This window comes from Crocodylus siamensis, chromosome 4, assembly GCF_052110815.1.
Source record: "Crocodylus siamensis isolate JL-2025a chromosome 4, ASM5211081v1, whole genome shotgun sequence".
Lineage (NCBI taxonomy): Eukaryota > Metazoa > Chordata > Crocodylia > Crocodylidae > Crocodylus > Crocodylus siamensis.
In genome coordinates this window covers 59,361,635-59,386,579 of record NC_143398.1, presented here as the reverse complement: position 1 = coordinate 59,386,579, position 24,945 = coordinate 59,361,635, and the positions used below count along the sequence as shown (strand labels likewise).

Genomic DNA, 24,945 nt, shown 5'->3' with positions numbered 1-24,945 from the left:
TTGTTTATATCAGTTCACTCTGACTCTCAATATTTATTTGCTTTTACTTACCAGGGCCGGCAATACACCTTTACCCATCTGTCTCAAGGTTTCTGTGACTCACCCACCATATATAGCCAACTTCTCAAGTCTGACCTCAATACAGTCCAGTTGCCTCATGATTCTGTGCTAGTCCAATACGTAGATGATTTGCTCCTCTGTTCTAATACCCTCCCTCATTGCCAAGTTGACTCTGTCACTCTTTTAAAACAACTTTCAGCATGGGGCCACAAAGCCTCCCACTATAAGCTCCAATTATGTCAGACTTCTGTTACCTACCTGGGTTACACCATTTCTCATGGTACCCATCACCTGTCTCCTGATCGTCTTTCTGCTGTTCTTTCCCTCCCACGCCCACAGACTAAATGCCAACTCCGTGGTTTTCAAGGTGCTGCCAACTGCTGACAGTGGATTCCTAATTATTCTGGACTTTCCAGACCTCTCACCCTTATCACCTGTGATTCTTCCCCGACCCGCTACCCTGGGAAGACATCCATGAATCTGCCTTCTGTCAGCTCAAGCAAGCCCTTTCTTTTTCCCCCGCTCTCGGTCCACCTGATTATTCTAAGTCTCTCACTCTCTTTTGCCACAAGCACCAAGGCACTGCCTCTGGTGTCTTGACTCAGCCTTTCGGACCCTTTCCACACCATCCTATTGTTTACTATAGTGCCTCCCTTGACCCAGTCGTTTCCGGGTTCCCTCCTTGTCTCCGTGCTGTTGCTGCCACCGCTCTGCTGGTTTCTAAAACCAACAACCTTGTCCTTGGGCACCCCCTCACTGTTGCTGTCCTCACCCTCCTCCAACGCGGCAGGACTCAGCACTTGTCCCCTGGCCATCTAACCTGCTATGAGGTGGTTCTCCTGGCTGTGGACCACATGACCCTTGTCCGCTGTGATCCCCTCAATCCTGCCTCTCTTCTTCCTTCACCCTCAGACAGCCAACCCCATGACTGCACTCAGATTGTAGACTTAGTTTCTCTTCCCCGTCCTGATCTTTCCGATACCCCTCTGACTAACCCTGACCTCATTTTCTACGTTGATGGCTCCTGTTTTCGAGATAATCACAGCATTCCCCAAGCTGGCTATGCTGTCTGTTCCAATCATACTGTTATTGAATCCGCTCCTCTTTCTGTTACTAGTGCTCAAGCTGCTGACCTCATTGCTCTCACTCATGCCTGTCACCTTGCCGCTGAACAATCTGCTAATATCTATACAGACTCTCGCTATGTCTTTGGTGTCTGTCATTTTTTGGACAGATCTGGAAACAGCGGGGTTTTCTTACTTCTGTTGGGACTCCCATCTTTCACCATCACCTTATTACTGCTCTCCTGGATGTTATTTTCTTTCCCTCCACCCTTTCTGTTCTATGGTGCAAAGCGCACACTGCTATTGATGATCCTGTGTCTCTGGGAAACGATAGGGCAGACTCAGTAGCCAAGACCGCCACCCTGTCAGAACTCTCAGCTCCGGTCCTTCAGGCCACTCTCTACCTCTCTTCCCGTCTCCCCTGACCTTCCCTTTCTCCAGGATGCCACCCCAGACGCCAAAAAGGATGTCTGTATCTCCGCGAGCTGCTCTCTCCACTCCGACTCCTTGTGGCAGCACCCGTCTAGTTGCCTTGTAGCCCCCAGGGCCCTGCTATCCCTCTTTGCTCAAATGGCCCACTCAATGGCCCATTCAGCCAAAGGGGGGATGGTGGCCAAAGTTGACCGCCATTGGTATGCCCCCAGTTTTTCCACCATGGCTGCCCATTTTTGTTGCCTCTGTCTGCAGTGTGAGCAACACAATCCTGGTTGACCACCCTGCCAGCCACATGCATTCCACAGACCTTTAGGTCTTTACACCTTTTCCTATCTCCAGATGGACTTCATCGAGTTGCCTAGGTCGGGACCCTGGAAGTATGTGGTGGTCATTGTCTGCCTTTTTAGTGGTTAGCCTGAGGCATACCCTTGCCTATAGGCTGATGCCCTCACTGTGGCCAAAAAGCTTCTTTTTGACCTGCTGCCCCACATCAGTCTACCCCTTTCCCTGGACTCAGACCATGGCTCCCATTTTGTTGGCCAGGTGGTCCAACACATTTGCAAGGTCCTTTCCAACTGATACCAGCTCCACACCCCAAATCATCCTCAGAGTGGTGATAAAGCGGAATGAAAAAACTTTGATATTAAGCTTCGCTTGGCGAAGACTTGTGAACAAACTGGTCCAAAGTGGCCCGAGGCCCTCCCATTGGTACTTTTCCAAATCCAAAATTTGGTTCAGAGGTCCTCAGGTCTGACCCCTTTTGAGATTGTTATGGGTCGACCCATGAGGAGACTTGCTGCACCTCCCCCCCAACACCTGACTCATCCCCATGATTCCTTATTAACCTACTGCCAAGGGCTCACCAAGGCCCTCAAGTTTATCTCATTGCAGGTTAAGGCCACAGCGCAGTATCAGTCTCTAGGTGGTGGCTCGGTTGTCAGTCCGGTCCAACCGGGAGATTGGGTCCTGATTAAGGTCCACCAGAGGAAGGATTGCTGTCAGTCTCGGTGGAAGGGGCCTTTCCAGGTCCTGCTAGCCACCGCAACTGCTGTGAAAGTTGCCAAGATTTCTGCTTGGGTCCATACTGCGAGAAGGTAACTGCCCCAACAGAGTGGAAGGCTTCTCTCACCAGCGATACCTCCATGAAATTCCAGAGGGTTCCCTGTGAGTGAAGATCAGACAATGAAATCTCGAAAAATAGCCTGCACGGCTAGCCAAGTTTTACTTGAGGCTATGAACTTTTGTTCTATGTTGCCTTCAGTAATTTAGTATGAATCACACTAACCCTTGGGAAGTCGCAGATAATTACGTAGATTTAGTAACTCCCCAGGGGGTAACGCTGTTCTGTATTCTTGTGGTCAGTATTTTATTGGTAGTAGTGTGCTAGAGGCCAAAATTTTAGTCAAGGGAAGCCCCTCCAAGTTCCAAGGGATAGCAGCGTTTGGGATACCACTCGAGTAGGCCCGAGATGTTACCTTTTCTTTTACTCTGCTTCATGCCAGGAGTTTTAGTCAGGGCATGGGAGGAGAACAGTATTATGCTCCTGGGGCAGAGTATTGCTAGTGCAGGCAATCTTACGAACTGCTGGGTGTGCATACATGGGCCTACATACCCAGCCAGAGTAATCCCAATGCTTGGGATACCGATTCCCCTTGAGGATTAGGCAAACAGTACCAATACTAGCTTTGTCAGATTTTCCTCCCACTCTAATAGAACGCAGCAGTTGATCCCTGAATGGTGGAAAAAGACTCAAGACAGCTGGAGACCATCCTCTAGACTTGAGGCAGCCTTCTGTTACAGGTCCAATGGGAGTGGTAGGACAGGCAAAGCTGGTTACTCAGTGTGGCACTACCCCAAATACCAGGTAACCTTTGATTATCATTCCCATAATATGTCTGGGATCCTGCTGGGAAACATGTCCTTTCAGTGTACCAATGGGTCTCTCACTATCCAAACCCTGGAGAATACCCATAGTCTGGTAATGAGTAGGTCTGAATTTTATGTGCTGTTAGGTTCTATTTCTTGTAAGGTATAGGCTCCCCACCAACCTGCACTGAGATATTGATTGATTACAGGTCAATCAGAACTGCCGAATTGGAAGCATGACCTGTAGGGGCCTCAGCACTATAGCCGCTCCAAGCTTGTTCTGGCTATGCAGGAATAATGCCTACAAGATTTTGCCATGGCATTGGGTTGGCACCTGTACCCTCGGAAGACTCGTCCCAGAGTTTGATTTACACCCAAGCCTCTCTCGGCATGAAGTGTCTAATCTCCCACCTGGTTTTCCCAGACATAGGCGAGCTGTTCAAAACCCACTGGTTCACTGACCCACTGGATTCCATCAATTTACCCTTGGTTGGGGGTAGCTGAATTAGAAAGAACCATTGTAAACATTTTGGAAGTTATGGAGAAATTTTTTAATGCCAGTGTCAATGGTTTAGGAGCTCTTAATGATGAAATCACCTAGATAGGACAGGTGGCATACCAAAAACTGTATGGCTTTGGATTATCTCCTAGCCACCCAACGAGGGGTATGTGCAGTTGTGAACCATACTTGCTGCACCTGGATCCATCAGCACCAACGAGTAGAAAAAGACCTCCGTACTATTAGGAGACAGTTGCAGGTGATCCAGGCAGTTGCAGAGGAGAAACCCTTCAATTGGTGGGGGTGGCTACCAGATATAAGGGGATGGTGGAAATCCCTGCTAAAATGGTATATTCTGAATTTATTATGTATTTTTTCCATTTTTATTATTATCCAAATGATTCTGTGTTGCTTACTCTGTTGTTTATGAAAAACTGCTCAGAGCATTTCTAGACTCTCTAGGACCAAGTTACATATAATGGTGCTCAAGGAGGTGGCCTATGAGTGCGAACGACAAGAAAGAGTCAAAGGGCTTATGAATATAGAGGTGTAAGCACAAGTGCTTACAAGAGGGGAAAGATGAGGAATGGAAAAGTGTATACGTGTCGAGGCAGGATGGGGGATGTAGGTGAAAGCCAAGCGGGAAAACAGCTTGAGAAAATGCGCCTGGTTCAGCAAGACACTAGGCTGAGTTGCTGCCAGACTGCCAAGAGTATGTTATGGGGTGGGCAGATCTGTATATGACTTATCAGTATATAAAGAAGTCTGTGCTTTGCTCTCATTGAGAATTAGCTGGCCCTTGCTTTTTTTCCCCATGGCCATGCAAAATAAGGCACTTCTGATAGCCAAACAGTAATCCTGTCTGAATTTCATCATCAGTCCCTCCACAGACTGCCTTGCCAGTAATTCCCTCAATTGGAGAGAGAAGTACAAACCTGAGTACATGCAGGCTACACTTTTAAGATGGAAGCTGATATGGCAGCACCTATCAGAGCACTTCAGAACACCAGGCACTAGGGATATGTTCAGTCCACTATCTAACTGGTGAGCTATGTTCAGTCATTGCAGTGTTAGCAGAAGTAGGTCTCATTGTGTGATGCAAGATTTGTGTTACAAGGGCTCTTGGGTATAACCATGCAGTGGACCCAAAAGACTCAAGATGGCATCAAGGAACAACTCAGGTTTGATTAGGGTGACCATATTGCCCTACTCTTAAAATGGAAAACTCTACTCCTCACTCTCTTTTGTATGCTCTGCTGTTTCTTGCCTGAATAACTCTGACTTGACACTAGAGGACTGGTGATAAGGAGCATGTCCAAGATCCAGGACACCTGGTCAATACCCTGCCCTGGGAGTGTTGGGGAGCATGGTGCAACCAGGGATGTTAGAGGGCTGCAAATTGCTTGTTTTATCTCTGTGGAGCAGACAGAAGTTACACTAACATAAGCTAGGTAGCACAGCCCAAAGTTGACTCTTAGCACTCAAAGTTGCACCACTTCAAGCAAGAGAGTATTTAGCATGAGTTAACAAGCTTTAATGTTCAGACACTTGTGTTTTAAGTGCCCTTAGTATGGTCCAAGAGTAACATGTAATTTCAGTCTACTTCACAATGATCAAGTGACCAATTTGCAACCCCCCAGCATCTAAGGATGCACCACTCTTAGTTCCAACCCACTCCCTGCAGAGCAGGGATAGAGCCCAGGTGTCCTGCCACATCTCTACTCACCAGCCTTCTATTGACAAGTCAGAGCTATGCAGGCAAGACACAGTATTAACCCTTAATATGCTACTGCTTATGATACATTCCAACTTTAACATGGCTTAACATTTGCAGATTTAGTATAGTGTCTAAGTATAATATGTATCTTCACCTAGAGTAACACTAGGGCATCTACACCTGCACTGTAATGCAGAGCTAAATAATTAAGTCCACAGTAAAAGTGTCACCATCTACATGTGTGGCACTATTAGGACAGAGTAAACTAACTGTACTGTACAATAGTACTGCCTGAGACAAGTACTATCCTACAGCAGAATTTTTAATGAATTACAACACACATAGATGGAAGCCAGGTCTGGCCAGGACATGAGGATGCTACAGTAGGAACTGTCTGTCAGCTAGCCCCACGTTGCAGCACCCTCATGCCCCAGTCAGTCCCTCTGCAGTATACTGAGCCAGGACAGAGCAGCTCTGGACTGGCAAGCTGACCCCCTACTGCCCTTGCTCAAAATGTGCCTGGGAGCAATAAGCTCCAGTGTGAATTATGCCAGAGTGTATTCAAGTGCATTAATTGCACGTGCAGATGCACCTACTAAGATTCAACTCCTTCCCTCCTGCTCACCATGACATTAAGCTATGGTGAAATTGTGCTGTGGCAGTTATGGTTCTGGAAAAAAATATTTATTTCTTCATTATGCTTTCCCAAAACAAGGTGCATGTATTATTGGGGTGGGGAATAGGGCAATGTGCACAAAAAGTTAGTAATTCACCTACCAATGTAACTAAGAGCCAGTCCAAAGCTGAAGCAGCTGTCAAAAGGACTCTCTATTAAAAACACTGAAAATGGTAGGAGGTAATTCGTTTCATGACTGCTATCCCCCCTTTATTTCCTAGTTTCTAATATCAGCCCCCAAACTGACTAATACTCAATGCTATTTACTTCTTTCACTACAAAGAAAACAAAGTCAATTGTTTAGCTAGTTTCTCTCTCAGCAAATCTGCAGCTTCACCAAACTCATAACAAACTTAATTATTCCACTTAGCCCACTAGCTAGAAGATAATAAAACTTTAAAACTCCATTAATGTTTTATTTCTGGACAAAAGATTAAAAACCTTTTCCTACTGATTCTAGTTTCTCAAGTCATACCAGAGAATACCAAAACTTTATAGCCATAATTACAATACAGCATCTCTATTCTGTCTTGTTAATCTTGAAAATCCAATCACAATAAAAAAGGGTCACAACATTCACAATAAAAGCAGTCTTTATAATTTTACCAACCCTTGAAGCAGAAGCTGAATCAACCATAGGCAGTAAATCCACTTGTATTGATAACGAAGCGAACTTCACAGGTGGGGTAGATAGCTTTGGAAAAAAATAAAAGAAATTATCTGTGGAAATATTTCTTATTGATCTCTATTGTTTCTCAAAACAAATTAAGAACAAGTACTGTTACCATCCTCCAAATAATGGTAACAGTTTTCCAAATTGTACTCTAAAAATATACTGAACACAGTGAGATTCCATAATCATAAAATGGTCCACCCACATAGCTCAGATTGAGGGATCAGGGCCTTAGGCTTCACTCCTGCAATTTGCTTCCTGTGAGTGAACCCCACACCCTTGTGAAGCTTCTCTGACCTCAGGAAAGACCTTGCAGAATCAAGGTCTACATTTGCCCTCATGTATAAGTGTTAAGATATTATTTTACTACTACTACTTCTAACCAAAAATGGACATTTTAAATATTTTTAAACACCCATTCTGGAAACCAAAACCACTATCTACTGTGCTTAGAAAGGCACAACAGACAAGAGATCAATAGACATACAGTTGGGCTAACAGAAACCTACTGGAAGCTCCTATTCCTTGAAAGTGTAGGACAGGTAAGGAATGCAGAATACAGATACAAAGGACACGTGGGAAGAGGAAGCCACAGACTGGGCAAAACAGGCAAGAAGGAATCAAGGGAGGAGAAATTTTGCATAAAGAAAAGGAATACAGGATGGAATTATATAACTTTCTCAAACAGACACTTCTGTAGTATAGGAACTTGGGCTTGGATGAAAATTTGTATTAGTTCTTATTTATTGGTCCTTCCCTACTTAGGACATTTTTATTTTAAAAAAATGAAAAAACAAAGTCTTCAACAGCAGAGTAAACCAAAGAAGCAAGAATACTTCACAATGGCTGCATGGGTGGATGACTGCTTCAGTGGAATAGAAACCTCTGGTCATCTAGGTTTTTCTTTCCTAGAGAGTAAGGTTTCCTTTCTACAAAGTATTACATGGTTGCTGATGTGCAGTGGCATCCCCATATTAAAAGAAGTCACACACAGGCATCTTCCTTCAGTAGCAAGTCCTACGGCAATGAGTAAGTGGAGATGGAGGCAGGTGCTCATGATGACCAGAAGCCCCTAGTCACAGTCGTACATAGAGGTGATGATTGTGCAATGGCTGTTTTGTACTTGGAACTGAGAAATCAATGAAAACCATGATACTTCAATCCACCACAAGCCAACTAGCTACACTTACACATACTACAGTTAGAAGGCAATCCTTAGCCAATGTTGGACATTTCCCCTACCTGGGTAGCCACATTTCCTGAAAAGTAAACAGGTAACATTATTCAACACTGGATAAAACCTTCCAGTTCTGCCTTTGGATGTTTGCAAAATCATGTCTTCAATGATCATGAATTACACGAGAACCCAAACGAAATTTCTTGTCTACTAGGCTGTTGTCATCCCTATGCTGTTGTGCGAGTGTGAAACTTGGATGACATATCAGAAATACCTAAAAGCTTTAGAACATTATCACCTCTTCAGAAAATCTTCCATATCAACTAGAAGGACATAAGAACACATGCCAGTATTCAGACTCAATAAATTACCACCAGCATTGAAGCTGTGTTTATATGGCATTCACTCCCCTCAACAGGACATGTCGTAAGGATACCTGGTAACCAGCTCCCAAATCAGGCTCTGTACTACCTACTCACCAAAGGTCACCATTCTAGAGATGGGCAAAAGAAGAGATTCAAAGACACCTTGAAGGTCAGTCTGAAGAAATGCAATGTTAACATCAATACCAGGGAGACCCTGAATCATCCCCAATAGCATCACATTGTATTATAAGGCCTCCATCATTTCAAGCAAACCTCACTTAACTGTGGAGAGAGAAAGACAAAAGGGAAAAAGAGCTGAGATCCAGTGTTACCAGGAACTAGTCCTTCCTCCCATAACTATTTGCTGCATCTGGAATTGAATATGTGGATCTCAGATTGGCCTCCTCAGTCATCTATGGCCTTACCAATGACTTTCCTATTTACAGGAAGACTGTCATCCTCATATCAAGGAACTGCTGCTGCAACCAAGGACTCAGGGCACGATTCTGCTATTCATTCTACCTATATTACTGACAGCCATTTTCAACATTTTTCACATGAAAAAAAATCCTCTAAAATTGACACACACGGTTTTAAAACTGCATCCTGGGAAAACTAAAATAGTTTTCTACACTGCTGGTTAATAAATAAAAATCAGGTTTTCAGTAGGACTGGTCAAATATCAAAACCTTTTCTCAGCAAAAAAATATTTTCAAACAAAGTCAGCTCAGAAAAGAAGCAGAATTTTCCATTTAGCATCAAAACCTTTTACTGAAAATTTAAGTGAAAGACATTTTTCACTTCTCTTGAATTTTTCTCAAGATGGTAAAAGAATAAGTTTAGTTTTTCAAGCAGGAACACAAATTTAATTTACTGAAAACTATCAGAATCATGATAATTTTTTTCAGTGAGAAGCAGGGAAAAATTGCACAAAATGGAAAATGGATCCCATTTTGAAAGCTGAAAAATATAACTAAAATATGTTCATAAAAATCAACTTCCTGTTTGGAACCAGCACAACTTACTATCATGGCTAAGAGTCACCAATGTGTGTCCCGGTTCTGTCCACATTTTGCCAGGTGTGGCTTGCTCACTCTATTATCATGCCTTACACCAGGGATGGGCAAAATATGGCCCGCAGGCTGGATCCAGCCCACCAGGCCACTCTATCCAGCCTGTGGGGCCCCTAAAAAATTTAGAAATGTGGAGCCAGGAGCAGGTGGGTGGGTGTCCATCTAATGAGAGAGAGACCAGCAGGTCCTGACAGTCTCCACCCCAGAGTGCTGAGGGAATTAGCAGAGGGCATTGAGGGACCCCTGGCTCAGTTTTACAAGCACTCACGGTGCTTTGGTGAGGTGCTGGAGGATGGGGAAAGGACCAATGTGGTTCCCATTTTTTAAAAAAGGAGGAAGGAGGACCTAGGAAACTACAGGCCCATTAGTCTTACCTCAGTTCTGGGCAAGGCAGGCCCTACAAGGGGAGGCTACAGGACCTGAACCTGTCCAGCCTCCACAAGAGAAGGCTGAGAGGGGATCTGATGGCCATCTACAAACTGGCCAAGGGGGACCAGCAGGCAATGGGAGAGTCCCTGTTCCCCCAAGCACTACTGGGAGTAACAAGGAATAACAGCCATAAGTTGAGTGAAAGTAGATTCAGGCTAGATATCAGGAGGCACTATTTCACAGTCAGGGTGGCTAGGATCCAGAACCAACTTCCAAGGGAAGTGGTGCTCACTCCTACCCTAGGGGTTTTCAAAAGGAGGCTAGATATTGACCTAGCCAGGGTCATTTGACCCCAGTACTCTTTCCTGCCATGGCAGGGGGTCAGACTTGATGATCCGCTCAGGTCCCTTCCGACCCTACCAACTACGAAACTACGAGGCAGAGAGCAATAAGGGAGGGAGAGACTGTTTGTGTTTGAGAAAGAAAGAGACTCTGTGTGCGAGTGCAGAGCGAGAGAGCGAGAGAGCGAGCGAGCGAGTTCACAGGGTGAGTCCCACATGCACCCACGCCCCACCTTACATTGCCATACACACAGATGCCCCACACACCCCCCTCACACACCTCAGGCACTCTTCCCCCACACACCCCATATACCCACACACTAACAGCCCCCCACAAACCTATCCCTATGCCCCCAGGCACTGGTATATGAATGGTATGGGATGTTTTCTCCAATGAAAAAGCTGCATTCAAAGCTTACCAAATCTAAAAAAAAAAAAAAAAAATCACAGGAAGCATGAGCAGAGCAAAAAAACCCAAACTATCAAAAAACTAAATTTTCAGTTAATGAAAAATTTCTTTTACCATCTTGGAATCTCTCTCTCCTTTGTAGTTTGTTCCAATGGCTAGTTACTATACCCATCAACAAATCTGTGACCAGTTTCTAATAGGAATTTGTCTGGCTTCAGCTTTCAGACACTGTTTTTTATGAGACACTGCTCTGTGAAAATATTTGTACGAGAGAGTCAAAATTCAGAATTTCTATTACAGAGGAATGTCAACATTTAGAAAATGATTTAATCTCAATCTGAAACAAATAGGATTTATGACTTTCCAATGGATGGAAAAATCCGAACAGAGCAGGAATAGAGCTCAGGTGTCCTGGCTCCTAGCCATGTCTCTGCTCACCAGCCCCCTACTGTCAAGTCAGAGTTCTGGAAGTAAGGAACAGTACTAACCCTTAACTTGCAACTGCTCACAGAGGATGCATCCACATGAAATGCTAAAAGTGCAGTAGACTAATTCTATTGAGCATTAGTGGTATTTAAAACCCACGCACTGGCGCTACTGTGAAGTAGCGCTGATTAACATGCACTGAGTTAGTACCTGTTATTACAGGTTCTAACCTTAATGTGCCTTAATTATGACACATTAATGCACATGTAGATGTGCCCAGAATGTTCTCACTTTAACGCTGCTTAGCATTCCGCAGCTTTAGTATGGTCTAATTGTACCACATACCTTCACCCTTTAAGTGACTGAACTCTATGTTCATAAAAACAACACAAATCTTTTGTTGTTTTTGTTGTTGTTTAGCTTATCCTGTGCCTGCTTCTCTCCTGGATATGAAGAGCAAAAACTTATTCAACATCTCTCCCAACTGTACAGTTTATCCAGTAGAAGATATCACAAAACCCCCTTGCCTCACAGACTAAAAGCCCCCATTCGATATAAATAACCTCTGTTCCTTTGACTTGGACTTTGACTTTATAAAAATACATTTTATTTGCTTCGTAATCTCAGGCAATTCAATCTAAATCACTCTGTATAACAGTCATGACCTTGTAATTATTTACTCCTCCATCGGTCTCTGTGCCACCTGTAAATTCTCTCAGCTGTGATTTTATTAGGTATCATTGATGAAAATAGCATTAGACCTACAGTTCCTACTATGGCAAGGCCAGAGATCAGATACAACACTTTATGCTATAATGATTACAATCATCCTCAAATGCAGACTTAGTAATAAAACAGAAAATATTTATTAAGATAATAAATTAAAACAGAAGAGAATAAAAACATTTATCTATAACAAGTTTCCATTTTGTAAGGGAGCAACAAGTGAGTGGGTTTTGAAATTGAGATCATGGAAACACTTTCCTTGGGGGGAAAAAGGGACATATTTTAAAGTAAAATTAGGGGCAATGTGTGCCTCTCTAAATCCACACTCAGAATTAAAATAAGAGAAATCAAAAATAATTTGGCTTATGAAACGAGGAAACCAGAATAATAATAAAAGGCACGGCTAATCTTCCTTTTCTTTTATTTACCAGAAGGAGTCTTTACTGATTTGGGGGCCACTGTAAATTTAATTAAGTGCTTAATAAGATTAAAAAAGAATCTGAAATAACTGAAAACAGAGAAATAAATCTAGACAAAATATTCATTTTTAACATGATTATTCTTGCTCTCCATGGATGATATGGCTTGCAGAGACCAATGCCTTTAATCATTTTAATTAAACAAAGAATATCACTTAAACAAAAGAATACGTGATGAAGTCCAGAGTATAACTGCTGCTTACAGGGAAAGTTCTCTTTCTAACCAAGGCCATTTTAAGAAGGGATATTGCTAGTTTTTCTCCTTTTTGACACCTTCAAGGCAGTCAAATGCTCTATTAAGGGGGTAGAAGTAAGCAAGCTTTAGTGTATTTAATAAATGTGTGGTCAAATGAGTACATTGGACAGATGCACTGGAAAAACATTCCAAGGAGACAGGGTAATGCACAGATTGTAAATGTGTAACAGAGAACTCAGATTCCTATTAAAAATGTTTACCATACTACCTCATGGAAGGAAGGCTAACAAATGCTACCAAGGTACAAATACTAACTAAATAACAACAAAAGAGAAAGCAAGTGCTCCAGCCAGCTCTCTCTAGCCATCACCTTTGTAAAAACAATAGGTTTCAGGCTGGAAACCAAACAGCTGGCCACTTGAGCGATGCATTAAAAAAACAAAACAAAAAAAAAACAACCCTACAACTGAGAACGGGCAGGATCATTGTCACTATATTGTGGGCATGTCTACCTGTACAATTAATGTGTATGAGTAAACTCCAAAGTTTATTGCTCTGGAGTTTATTGCTCCCAGGCACTGCGTCTTCATGTATGCCTGAGACCACACCACATTGAGCTGCCAGCCTAGGGCTGTGGAGGGGCTGGCTGGACCACGAGGGTATTTCAGAGCAGGCCTAGTCAGCAGCATACCCCTGCACTCAAGCATCCTTATGCTGCAGCCAGCCCCAGTTACCAGCTACACATGCACAGAGTACAAAACTCTGCACCAGGAAAGCATTTACAAGTACTAACCTGCTGTGGAATTAATTAATTTACTCCAGCCTAATAGGGGTGCAATTGTAGATGCACAATATTTACTACGTAGCTAATTTGTCTACTGCTCAGTAGATGTCTTATGTAGATGCTCCCTTATGCATCTTATGTAGATACACCCAGTAATTTCTTATGCAGATGTGGTTTGCAAGGCAAACCAAATTTTGGGCAAAAACTGATTTGCAGCAAGTCTTTCAGTGCTGTATTTTCACAGCTGAGGTAAATGATCTTTTATCGTATGACTATAGAAGAAACAGGAATGATAGTTCTCTTCTTTTCATTCTCCAATTGACAATGTAATTATTTCTTCATTTCCTAAGGATAGCAATCTCTACATAATCTTCATTTCCTCACTCTCTCCTCTATCGAAGCTTATGCCAAGTCTTGTAATTATGGCCTGCAAACAGGATTAAAATTGACTCCCTCTCTCATACTTTTTTTTTTTAAACACTTGCTTATTTACTGTAGGTTCTGCCTCTATTCTTACATATCTCTTCCTCAGGCTACTTAAAGCTTCTTCTACCTTTATCCATTTGATGATTTCCTCGTCCTTTCATCCAAATCCATACTTTGGACTGTGCTTTTTATCTTTCCTTACATACCTGACCCCAGTCCTCAGCTGTGTCTCCAGATTGTTAAAAGCCTGGTTTTCATGAGTTTTGAACCCCTGGAGCTCTCGCCAGCTTCAGTGGACTTAATTGATCTCTCTTAAAAGATCCCCTTAAAATTGTTGCTTACTTTGGCTTCAAAATGTTGCTTACTTTGTTTTTCTCATTAATAAATTCCCACGCAACTTTCTCCTTATCATTTGTTTCCTTATGCCTTTTCTAATCAAGTTTTCCTCTCGGACTGGAATATGCCCCTGTCTATTTTGTAACACTGTATCTTCTGAACATGGTTAGTAAAAAATAAAAATAAAATATTAATTCCCGCAAGAAACTTTTAAATTTATTCCAAAGTATTCATATCCTTTTTCTACTTCTCCTCTTCCCTTGGTACTCTAAAACTACAATCACATTAGCTGTGCAGACAAAACATTCCCAGGAATAGCCTAGTCACATTGCTATCAGTTTGACAATAACAAATTTTGTAACCACGCAGATGCCAGAAATTCAGAAACTTCAAAAGGTGGCAGTTTCTTTCTACCTATTCTACTCCCACATTTCAAAGATCAAAGATCAATCATATTATGGATGTGGCACCTATCTAGATATTTGCCTATTAAATCACCAATGACATTCTATTATCTTGTAGTCCTCTCAAAAGAGCCAGCCAGCCTTGAACAGGATAACCACAGGCTTTTCCTCCCCATTTCTTCAAATTATTTGTTAACTCCAGTGAGGAAGCTATGACTATATAAAAAGAAGTCTGTAATCATAGACAAGTAGGGCTGGAAGGGGCCTCAGGAGGTCAGGAACTCCAACCCCTCCTTACTCAAGGCAGGTCATCCTTATCTAAACCATTGTGGACAAATGTTCATCTAACTTATTATCAAAATTTGCATGTACAAACACACTCTCTCAGCTCCCTATCTTTAGCCGTATTGTTAGGATACAGTTCCAGGGGAAATTACTTTAATACATTCTGCTAATATCCTGATGGTGCTTCTGTGTTTTAGCTTTTTAAATGTTTTGCTCAGACAGCCCCCTGGGGCAGCAGAACCCTTTACTTTGCCAAGTGGAATAAGGCTTCGTCTCCACCCAGCACAACATTCATGGAGACACTCCACGGGCTGCTGTGGTACATTCAGCACCCAGTACCTTCCCAGCATGCACTCAGGCAGGATAGCCATCACTGAACTGCCAGAAACTATGCACACTTTGGCAGCTTGACACTGGTGGCTCCTGCCTACCACTAGAAGTAGTTGGCTTTGCTAAGTATACCAGGAGGGCTAGGGACAGAAATTACATATAAACCAGTATAAGTAATCAAAAACTGGTTCAAATCCATAACACAGAAGTTCAGTGCATATACTGTAAACTGCTTTCAAAATGACTGAAACCATTTAAAGATAGACCTGGATAGATGTAGTATCAGACTTAACTGACTAGGTTAAATCAGTTTATTGAAATTCTGATCCAGATCCACTCCAGATTCTAGTTAACTCACAGTCCCCCAGCATCCTATAATGCTTTGCACCTCTCCCACCCCTCCCAGAGTGGGCAGGCAAGCCTTGGCCCAAGCTGTCTGCTCCAGCCAAGCAGGAAGCTATGTTCTAGCACACACACCCCCGCCCCAGCTTCTGGCCTGGGCCACTGCAGTCATATGACTGCATTTCCAGAATCAAAAGTGAATGCAAGTTCACTTGCTTATCAGTTCAATCCACACAGCTGCAACTAATCTGTGAATATTGAATCAATGCAGCCTCAAGCTTTTTGACTGTCTGTACTCAGCCAAGATGAAGTACTGTGTGGTTTATAGTGACCCCATGCCCTGTACTAGAAGTTACAAAAACCTGCTTCAGAAAAGGACTACTTGTAAGAAATCTAAGCTGAAGTTTGAACATGGCAAGAGAACAGATATATGACAAATCATTTTCTTCCAAGCATTTTCCCAAGAGGTGGCATCTGCCTTTTCAGTCTTTGTTATCCACAGTCTTCTTTCATCTCTTCTGAAATCCTGCATGTTCTCAGGTCTTGTTTTATACATTCACCTCACATCTTCTCAGATCTTCCCTTTTAATATAATAAAAAAATGATAGCAATAAAATGAAGTGGCAATTTCAAGTGAACTCATTTTACTTTATTACTCCTACCAGGACCTTAACAGAAATGGTTATTTTTGAGGAACTCTCTCTGATACTCTGTAAGAATATTTTGTTTAAGTGATGAGTTTATAGGAAACCTGTTATTGTCACTTAAAAAATAAGTATAATAACGAGCAAAAAGTGAATATTGTTTATCCAAGAATCAGCAGATGGAACTAAAACCCTTATATTTAAAATAAAGATTCTACAACTTTTATAAAAGAAAAAAAAATAGTAGTTAGAGCAATGCACATCCTGTTTTTAAGATGACTAGATAAAAGCCTGCATCTGCCATGGGACTAAACAGTAGCTGTGACTGCAAACCCCTTGAATGGACTTGGAAACACACTGTGCTGAGCTAGATGGCACTTCTAATTTCAACATGGCTGTAATGGTTGATACAAGCATCTTCAATAGCCCATTAGAGTTAAAAAGTTATTAAAATATAGTTAGAATATAGAGCTTCAACCGAGTATTGTAGGGGCCTGCAATATCATTGGCTAACAGGTTCAATGGATTGTTCAGCAGAACAAGTCAAGGTATTAAATTAAAAAGCTTAAAATGGCATTGGATGAAATGTGTAATGATTCAGTAAGTCATAAGAAGTTTCTTAAAAAGAGTTTATTTTTAAACTGCAGCCCTGACTTACCCATGTAATGCATAAGGAGCACACAAGTGAAAAATAAAAAACAGGATTCACAATTCCAAAGCAGTTGCTTTGGGTCTTGTGAACAAAAACCAACAACTGAAAGCTTGCTCACTAGAGGACAGTCTTCCTCTGTGGCATGTGAGCAGACTAAATATTTTCTAGTGTACAGAAAAATGAGGCCCATATTAATACTACTGCTACAGATTATAACAATTGGAAGACAATTGATAGTGGATGTTAAGATATCTATATGTAGATGAGTAAAGCTGAGAAAAATCTCCAGCCTGCAAAGGATATGCAGCTTGTTTTAGAAAAAGGCAGTGATCATTTTATCAGGGAAGCTTATAACTAAACTGAAGGTGAACAGAAATGGAAACCAAAACTATGCAGAAAAAACCGGTGCAAAGAAGGTTTTCATTCAGGCAAGATGGAATAGGGTTCAAGTAACAGGGTACTACAGGACTGCAGTGCTGGTAGGGCATGAATTAGATCAGTGTTTCCCAAACTTTTTCAGCCCGCAGCACACTTACATGACCCCCACCCCCCACCCCACAGCACACCAACTAACCCGGGGTGGGGAGAGGGACGGTAGCGAGCAGCTGAATGCCACAGATGAGGAGGTGGCGCAACTCCAGCCAAAAGTGCCACACCAGTTGGGAAATGCTGAATTAGATAGCTTGTGGCAAAATGAGAGAAGATAAAGCATGTTAATGTTAAGAGCAAGAAGCTGAAAAGCTGTTGTGGCAAAAAAAAGTAGGAGCCCATCTAGGGGCAATTCAGAGGCTGGCAGTACTGTCAAGACTGAGGTCAATAGAAGGCACAAGGTGATATGCAAATCAAAGAAAAGGTCTGCTGATGACCCTGTAGAAAGAGTTAAGCAGCACAGAAAAATGCAAATGCAGAAAGTCTTCCATGGGATTTCTGTGGAGGTAAAAGAAAGGAGGTACATGAAATTGCAAAGGTGTATAGCTACACAGTATTATGACAAGATATGTTAACTGCAACAGCTACAAATTGTTCAGTGGTCTCTCCATGTCCTTGTACATGCCTTCCTCCAAAACAGAGTTAGACGCCTGGGAGCAGTCTTCCATTCTGTCTACTTTGGGAGTCCGAGAAACATGGTGCCATTAACTTCCATGGCTTGGACCCTCAGGATACACAAATTCCACTTAAAAACAGCACTAAACCATTTTTATTATCCAGTTATAAAAACTATGGGTGATATGACAGCTTGATATTTAAGCAGTTTGCCTTCTCTGGAGTCATTGTTCTCTTTGAATCCTCTTTTGCTGACTACATTTCTGTGCATCTAAACCTAACCAAATAAACTCAAGTGTGAGGAACGTTGCAATAACCACTCAAGTCATTGCACGTTTGGCTGGGAGGGGAGTTATTAATGTTCCTAACGCTTCCACAACCAGGCATCTGAGCAAAAAAGTGCAGTTCAATTGTCACTTCCCAGCCCTTGCAAGTCATAGATCTCTTGCAAATACTTTAATTTTCCAGTAATTTCATCTACTTTAGTGATAAATGTTACTAGCAAATAGCTGAGTCCAAAGAAGAAGATAATTACTTTTAAAGGGGAGAGGGGTTGTAAATAATGTAATAAAGTTAAAAAAAAAAAAAAAAGTTAGGGGGGAAAAAACAAAAAAACACCCCAATCTTTTCATTTTGGAACTAAATGTATCTAATTCTCAGTGTATAACATCTTACTAAAGAAAGGGAAGGAGAAACACCTTTTTCAATGTCCCTTCCCTCCAGAGCTACCCGCAACCTACACTCAACTCAGAGAAGCTCACTGCTAGCCTAATAATCATAAGCACAGATTTAAATTGAATAATTCTCTTTTCTCCATTGACATATCCCTTTCCTATTTTAGGATTTAGAGGCTGATCCCCTACAGGTTTAATAGGACTATCCTCCTAAAGGTGTCCTAGTTATTTCAGCAACTGTTCCCGAGAAGAAAGTACCCCTAAATGTGCATAAGGGAATCAAACCGACTCGGAGAAAGCTATGCATCATTCTAGCCTGCAGGACTGATCTGCAATCACATATTCAGCGAGTGCTACTGGTCATTTCCATTTGTTCGGCTATTTGATCTGACTGATGAGTACTGTCATGTCTGCCCTTTAAATACTGCTTCAGAGTTCAGGCTCAAAGTAAAAAGTTCACAGCTATAAAAATCAACCACTTCAACCGTTTCAAAATGGATATCAAAAGATACATATAAAAAGCACGGAATTTCCAACATGGCACGATACAGCAAATTATACAGTGTACACAAACAAGTTTGTTCATTTCAGAAGCTAAGAATTCAGATGTATAATGGTGGTATTTGTTATCTAGAAAGCAAACTATCAAAACTTTCAAAGAAAGACAGGAAATGTCTTTACAGGCACATAGTAGCAATCTTACGTTGTTTGGCAGGTAAGTTCTTTGGAATAGGAGCCTTCCTTTATACATGCTCAAGTATCTACACATGCAATTAATACAAGACAATAAGCTCTGGAGCTTGAATGTCCAGTGTTTGAATGTGTGCCAGGAACCGCAGCACATTGAGCTGGGTCAGAGCAGCCCTAGCTGACATGGAGTTCTGGGGGTCAGCCTGCCAGCCTGGAGCTGCTCCAACCCAGCTCAACATGCTGCAGAGGGGTTAATCTGGGGCATGAAGATGCTCCAGTGTGGGGTTACCCAGAAGGCAGCCCTCACACTTAAGCACCCCTATGCCCCAGCCAGCTGGGGCAGCATATACATGTATGCTGCTGCATGGTAAAAAAACAAAAAACAAACTCTGAAGCAGGATAGTACTTGTATTTACAAGTACTTTTCTAGTGAGGAATTAAATTAGTTTCCTGCAGCCTAATAGGGAGTATGTGAGATGTTTACTGTGAAACTAATTAATCTACTCTGCAGTAAGCAGCTCATGTAAATGTGTCCTTTGAGTAACACTCCTTGTAGAAGCTATAGTTGCATCTACACTGACAGGATTGACCTTAAGCATGTCCTTTGGGACACATGCACCAACTATATATATGTTAATGCACAGATTAACCATTCAGTAAAGTCCACTCAACTGCTTTAACAGTTCACTTGGAGTTTAGAAGTGCTACTGAACTTCCAAGTAAGAGGCCAACCTCACCACCACTCATCTACTGACCTATTTGGAAAATACCCATGTCCAAGCCTCAAGCAAAGCAATTACTTGTTCCTGCTCTTACTCTTCAGCACCCCTTTTCTTTCTGCTGCCCATAAGGAGAAAGTAGTAGTCTGCACACTGGTTCCTAGATGGATTCTACCTCATATATATGCCAAGTTATCCTGCAACATCTGAGTGTTGCGCATGAGAAATAAGCACAATATGCATGGTTTTAGCGTGGGCTACAAAGTCTGGTATAAATGGTAGACAGTTCAGGTCACCATCTGATTGAGGATAACCTAGCAATAGTGATAAAGTAGCTTAGTGATGATGGTACACCAGTATTTGGTAGACTAGGCCAAAGCTGGAAAAATAATGTGATTTTCCATTTTATGGCCAACTTCTGTTTGGGCTGTCCAAAAATATTCTCTCCCCTTCTTGAAGAAAAAGTTAAAATGTACACATTTCATTTGACCCCAAATTAAACCTTAAAAACCAAATCCTTTTGGATTGGGTGGGATATAACTCACATAAATAAAATAAGTAAAATAAATAAAGTTGTATTTGAGTCATTTAATTTTTTTTTTTTTTTAAAAAAATGGGTCAGTTAAAAAAAAAAGTATCACTTTTAAATCAAACATTTCAAAGCAATATATTTTGATATTTGAGGTGTCTCTTCCTCCCCCACCCCCACTTTTTTTTAGTGCAGGCTGTTTGCACAATTTGACCTGAATATGCAAAATAGTTTTGCTCACCCACCAGCATGTTTTTGAGCAAATGCATTGTCCAAGCAATTAATTTTCATTTAGCCGTAAACAGCTTAAAGTTGGTGACCAAAATTAGACAGCCTACAGAAAATTGAAGGTGGATATATTGCTCATAAAATGCTCTGGGATCCTACAGCATACACTATTCTGATTTGAAATACTGGATGGTATTTTACAAGGGTTATTCTTTTGTATCCAAATAAAATGGTATCAACTGGCTCGTGAACAGTAAAGACTACCTAACTTTGGAATTTTGAAGCCTGGCCCTTCCTTGCATCTATGATGCCTCTGTTGCAAAAAAGATGGAGAACAGAGAGGAAACTGAAGTGTAGAGACTTGGGAACTCTGTTAAAAAAAAAAGTGTGAAGAGGAACACTGAGGATGACCTTGACATCTGCTGTTTGTGTTGTGGAAGCACAGGGAAAGATAGAAGAATGGTGCTGGCAGGAGTATTAGTAAGGAAAGAGGAACAGTGAAAAGAAAAGGTTGATTATTTGATGGCCCCACAAGGCTGTACCTAACTTTTTACAAATGCTAATTACAGCAATCAACAAGTTTCTTTAGTGTGGACAAATCCCTAGATTTATGGAGCCAAGCAAGGTTTCTGAAATTAAATAACTTAAGGGTGGTAAAAGTGCTGACCCTGATCAATGTGGTTAAGTAAAGCCTACACACACCTGGCTCCAAGCTCCTCTGGCTTCCTTTTGCTCCCCTCACCACTCAGCTGAACAGCAAGGGCAGCAATTTAAGTGCCAGAGGGACTGGGAACCAGGTATATGGAGGCTTTCCCCAGCCTGGTTCCTAGTTCCCAGGTCCCTGCTCCCCCTTGCTGCCCAGCAAAGTGACAGCACAGTGACTCAAAACCAAGCACCTGTTAAAGTCACTACTCTGCCACATAGCTAGATAGCAAGGTGGCAAGGGGAAGCCAGAGAGAGCCAGGTTATGGATGCTTTCCTAGAGCCTTGCTCCTAAATACCAGCTTTTTAAGTCACTACCCTGCCATTCAGCTGGCTGGTGTGGGTGGCAATGCAAAACCAATGGACGCCAGCAAACCCTCTTGCTTCTCCCCAAAACTGGGGACTGCCCAGTTTGGAGAAGAGGTAGGGAGCTGTGGCTGCTACTCCCCTCACCTTGTCTATGTAGTGGGGAGTAAGACAGCAGCTGCCCCCTAAGCCATCTCAAGATGGGTGTGACTGGTTTCAGGAAGACAGGAGCCTTTCCCCCACCCCCAACTCCATTCTTCCCAGTCCCCTAGGTGTTCCAAGCATATAGATGTTCAGTCTCCCAGGAAAAAAAATTCTCCCAGAAGCAATTAAGTCCTGATCGTGTCAAGTTATTTTTCTCCCAGAGTGACCATTTTTGCAATGGGACAAAAAGCCTAACTATTCATACACTTTTGATTTCTACCAGGAGCGCAACAATTCAGCCAATAGAAACTGAACTTGTGCACCTGTCCCTAGGCAAAAGGTTGGGCAGTCACAGCTTAGAGACTAAGGGTACTTGTCCAAGTACTCAGCATTTAGTCACTAAAAAATGTTCCTGGTTTAAATTTTCTGTCATAGTTTAAAATGGCTAGATGAGTGTCCCAGAGGGACACAAGTGGAGACCCTGGAGCACTCACCTGCAGCAGGACCTGAGGCAGGGCTGACCTGCCCAAAGAAAGAAAGGAAAGGCCCAAAGATGGGGCTCACTTACCATTTTCAGGAGTAATGGAGCTGCACTGAGATGAACCTCTCGTGCAGTCAGCCGCTTTTATTTCCAGCTGGGAATGGCGCCAGCCATTGACACAATCAAGATTCACCACCCAGCTGATTTAAAAGCCGGTGGCAGAGAGATGGAGGGGGGAAGCAGCAAAAACAGAGCCAGATGGCCTGGCTGCTCCCTGGACTGCACCAAAGCTGCACTGGCAGCTCTTCAGGGAGTCAGACAGAGACCCACTGGAAGGGTCCTGGCTTCACTGAGCGGACCAACCACCTGGCTCAGCAGGGAAGCCAAGTCAACAGGGACGGTGTCGAGGGAACTTGAGGGTCCATGGACACTGGCTCCATGAGTGGGGTGGGCTGAGGCCCTGTGCCCCAATTATTCCTTTCTTGTTTTTTTGTATTGGTGTTGTGTGGGAGGCTGTAGAGAGCCCAAGCCAGAGAGTGAGCTTCCAAGTGACCTTCTGAGTCAAGAGGGGAAAACAAAGGCAGCACAGAGGATTGCTACGCCTCAAGAGGAGAGAGGATGCATCAGCAAGGACAGTCCTGTGTCCCATAGTTATCCAAGGCAGAGGGACGATGAAGACAAGCAAGGAAAAGAAGAGGGAGGTGACAACAATGAATAAACAATGGTGAACCCAGCATTCATCCCGGCCTGGGAAAAGGGTTCAGGCTAGATGATGATCTGTTCAGGTCCCTCCTGACCCTAGCTACTATGAAACTACTCAGAAGACTGGTCAGCAACCCATCACCTGGCCATCCTAACGGCTGGCATATAGCTGGGGTTTAGGGAAGGTGGAGCCCCAAGAATGCCTACCAAGGGCAGCACCCAGCCTGCAAGGAACCCCACCACTGAAAAAACAAAACAAAACAGAAAGAATCTTGTGTCTCCTGTCTGTTGTTTATATCCTAACATCAAAAAGCAGGATTTTTTCTCCAAAGCTAAGAACCAGCCTGGGGTTATCAAGGTTGATTAAGATTCCTTGGCTACCAGGGGTCCCCATGCCCAGGACAGCTTCCCCCAAAGTGAGGTTGGGGGGTCTGTGATCAGCCTATTCCACCTTCCCCCCACCCTTTCACCACACAGTGGCCAGCATAAGCTAATACCCCCAGCCCCATGTAGCAGGGGCATGGTGTGGGTTGAGGTGAAGAAAGAAACAGCCCAGGCTGAATGAGAGGAATTTTCTTATCACTTAGTCTATTTTCATGTCAATCTTTTAACTGCTGATCATCATCACCTGCAGTCAACGCCCCTTCCCCTCAACCTACAACCAGATATTCCATCCTGTCCTCTAGCCCAAAGCTTGCCTCTCTTCTCTGGTATTCCTGCTCTTTCTAAGCCTATTTTTGTCCACTTCAGCATGTCCCCCGTCTCTCTTTGACCACCCTCTGCTTGCCATTGCTCTGCCTGACAGTCATACTGCTACATCTTTCTGGGAGCAGGGTGCTATGGCTCTGAGGAGTGCCGCCCACACAAACCCCACCCCCCAAATGTGTTCATGCCACAACTCCCAGGCCACTTTAGGGAGAGGAGAGTCATGCACCCTTGTAGAGGCTTGCTTCCTGCATTGCACCCAACCCTGGGATGCATCTCAGCCCTCCCCATACACTGTTACACCTCACAGCTAGGTCCCTCCTGGAAAGGACCATTACCTTAAGATTCCTCAACATAACCTGTAAAACTAGTTGAGTGGCTCTGGCCAAGTCTATTTACATTTGAGTAAACCAACCTACCAACTCTATTTATATTTTCACAGACATTGTGCTGCATTTTTTAGCTTCTTTCATTTTTTGGAGTCTCAGAACAGTAGAGACTCCCTATGCCTGAAGAAGGGTGATTGCACCCAAAAGCTTGCCAAGAACTTTTTTCCAACTATTGAGTTGGTTTAATAAAAGATATCACATCTACTCAAAGAACTTTGCCTGCCTATGTCCTTAGACAAACATAGCTATAACTGAAGCCTCTGTGGTTTTTCTGGAAGTTGGCCGTGTTTGGGCTGGGATTACTGCTGGAAATTCTACATAGTCCAGCTCATGTGGTCATGGGTGTCCAAGAGAGTCCTCCAGTGTGGCATGGCATGGGGTAGACTAGCTCTGGGTGTTACAGCCATATATAACAGTGCATGGGAATGGCAGATATGCACCCAGCTCTGGGGTGTAACAGCTGCATATAAGAGTGTATGGGGAGGGCTGAGATACAGCCCAGAGCTGGGTGCAATGGCCACATATAACAGTTTAGCACAGCCCACATGATACACTGCCAGTGCCCTTCACTCCTGATCCGCCACCCCCTACCCTCCCAGAAGCAGTTTGCAGAGTCCTGGAGGGATCAAAACCCCAAGCTTCAGGCAGCAGCTCGGGTCCTTTCCAACCCCCCTCTGGCATGAACCCGGGCAGTTCAGTGTGCAAACAGCACATGGAAGATCCCTGAGGCACTATAGCCTGGAGTTGCAGGTTAGGGACCAAGCAAAGATAGCTCAGTGGTAAAGCTGCTGCCTGCGACATGGGAGACCTGGATCTGGCTCCTGGCCAAGACACCAGTGGGTTGAGTTACTTGCAAAAGGGAATCCTCACTGGGGAGT

General features: G+C 43.1%; 1 long non-coding RNA gene across 2 annotated transcripts in view; it reads right to left on the bottom strand.

The window, feature by feature from the left end:
* The window catches only part of LOC149865766 (uncharacterized), a 204,143-nt gene that overhangs the window by 98,296 nt on the left and 80,902 nt on the right, over positions 1 to 24,945 (bottom strand). The window contains exons 3-4 of one of the 2 annotated variants that reach the window (XR_016441770.1): positions 6,928 to 7,011; positions 2,147 to 2,721 (exon numbers count right to left, since the gene is read on the bottom strand). This is a non-coding gene — a long non-coding RNA (uncharacterized LOC149865766). Of the gene's footprint in view, positions 1 to 2,146; positions 2,722 to 6,927; positions 7,012 to 24,945 lie in introns of those variants that run through there. The other variant, XR_016441771.1, reaches the window with a different exon arrangement.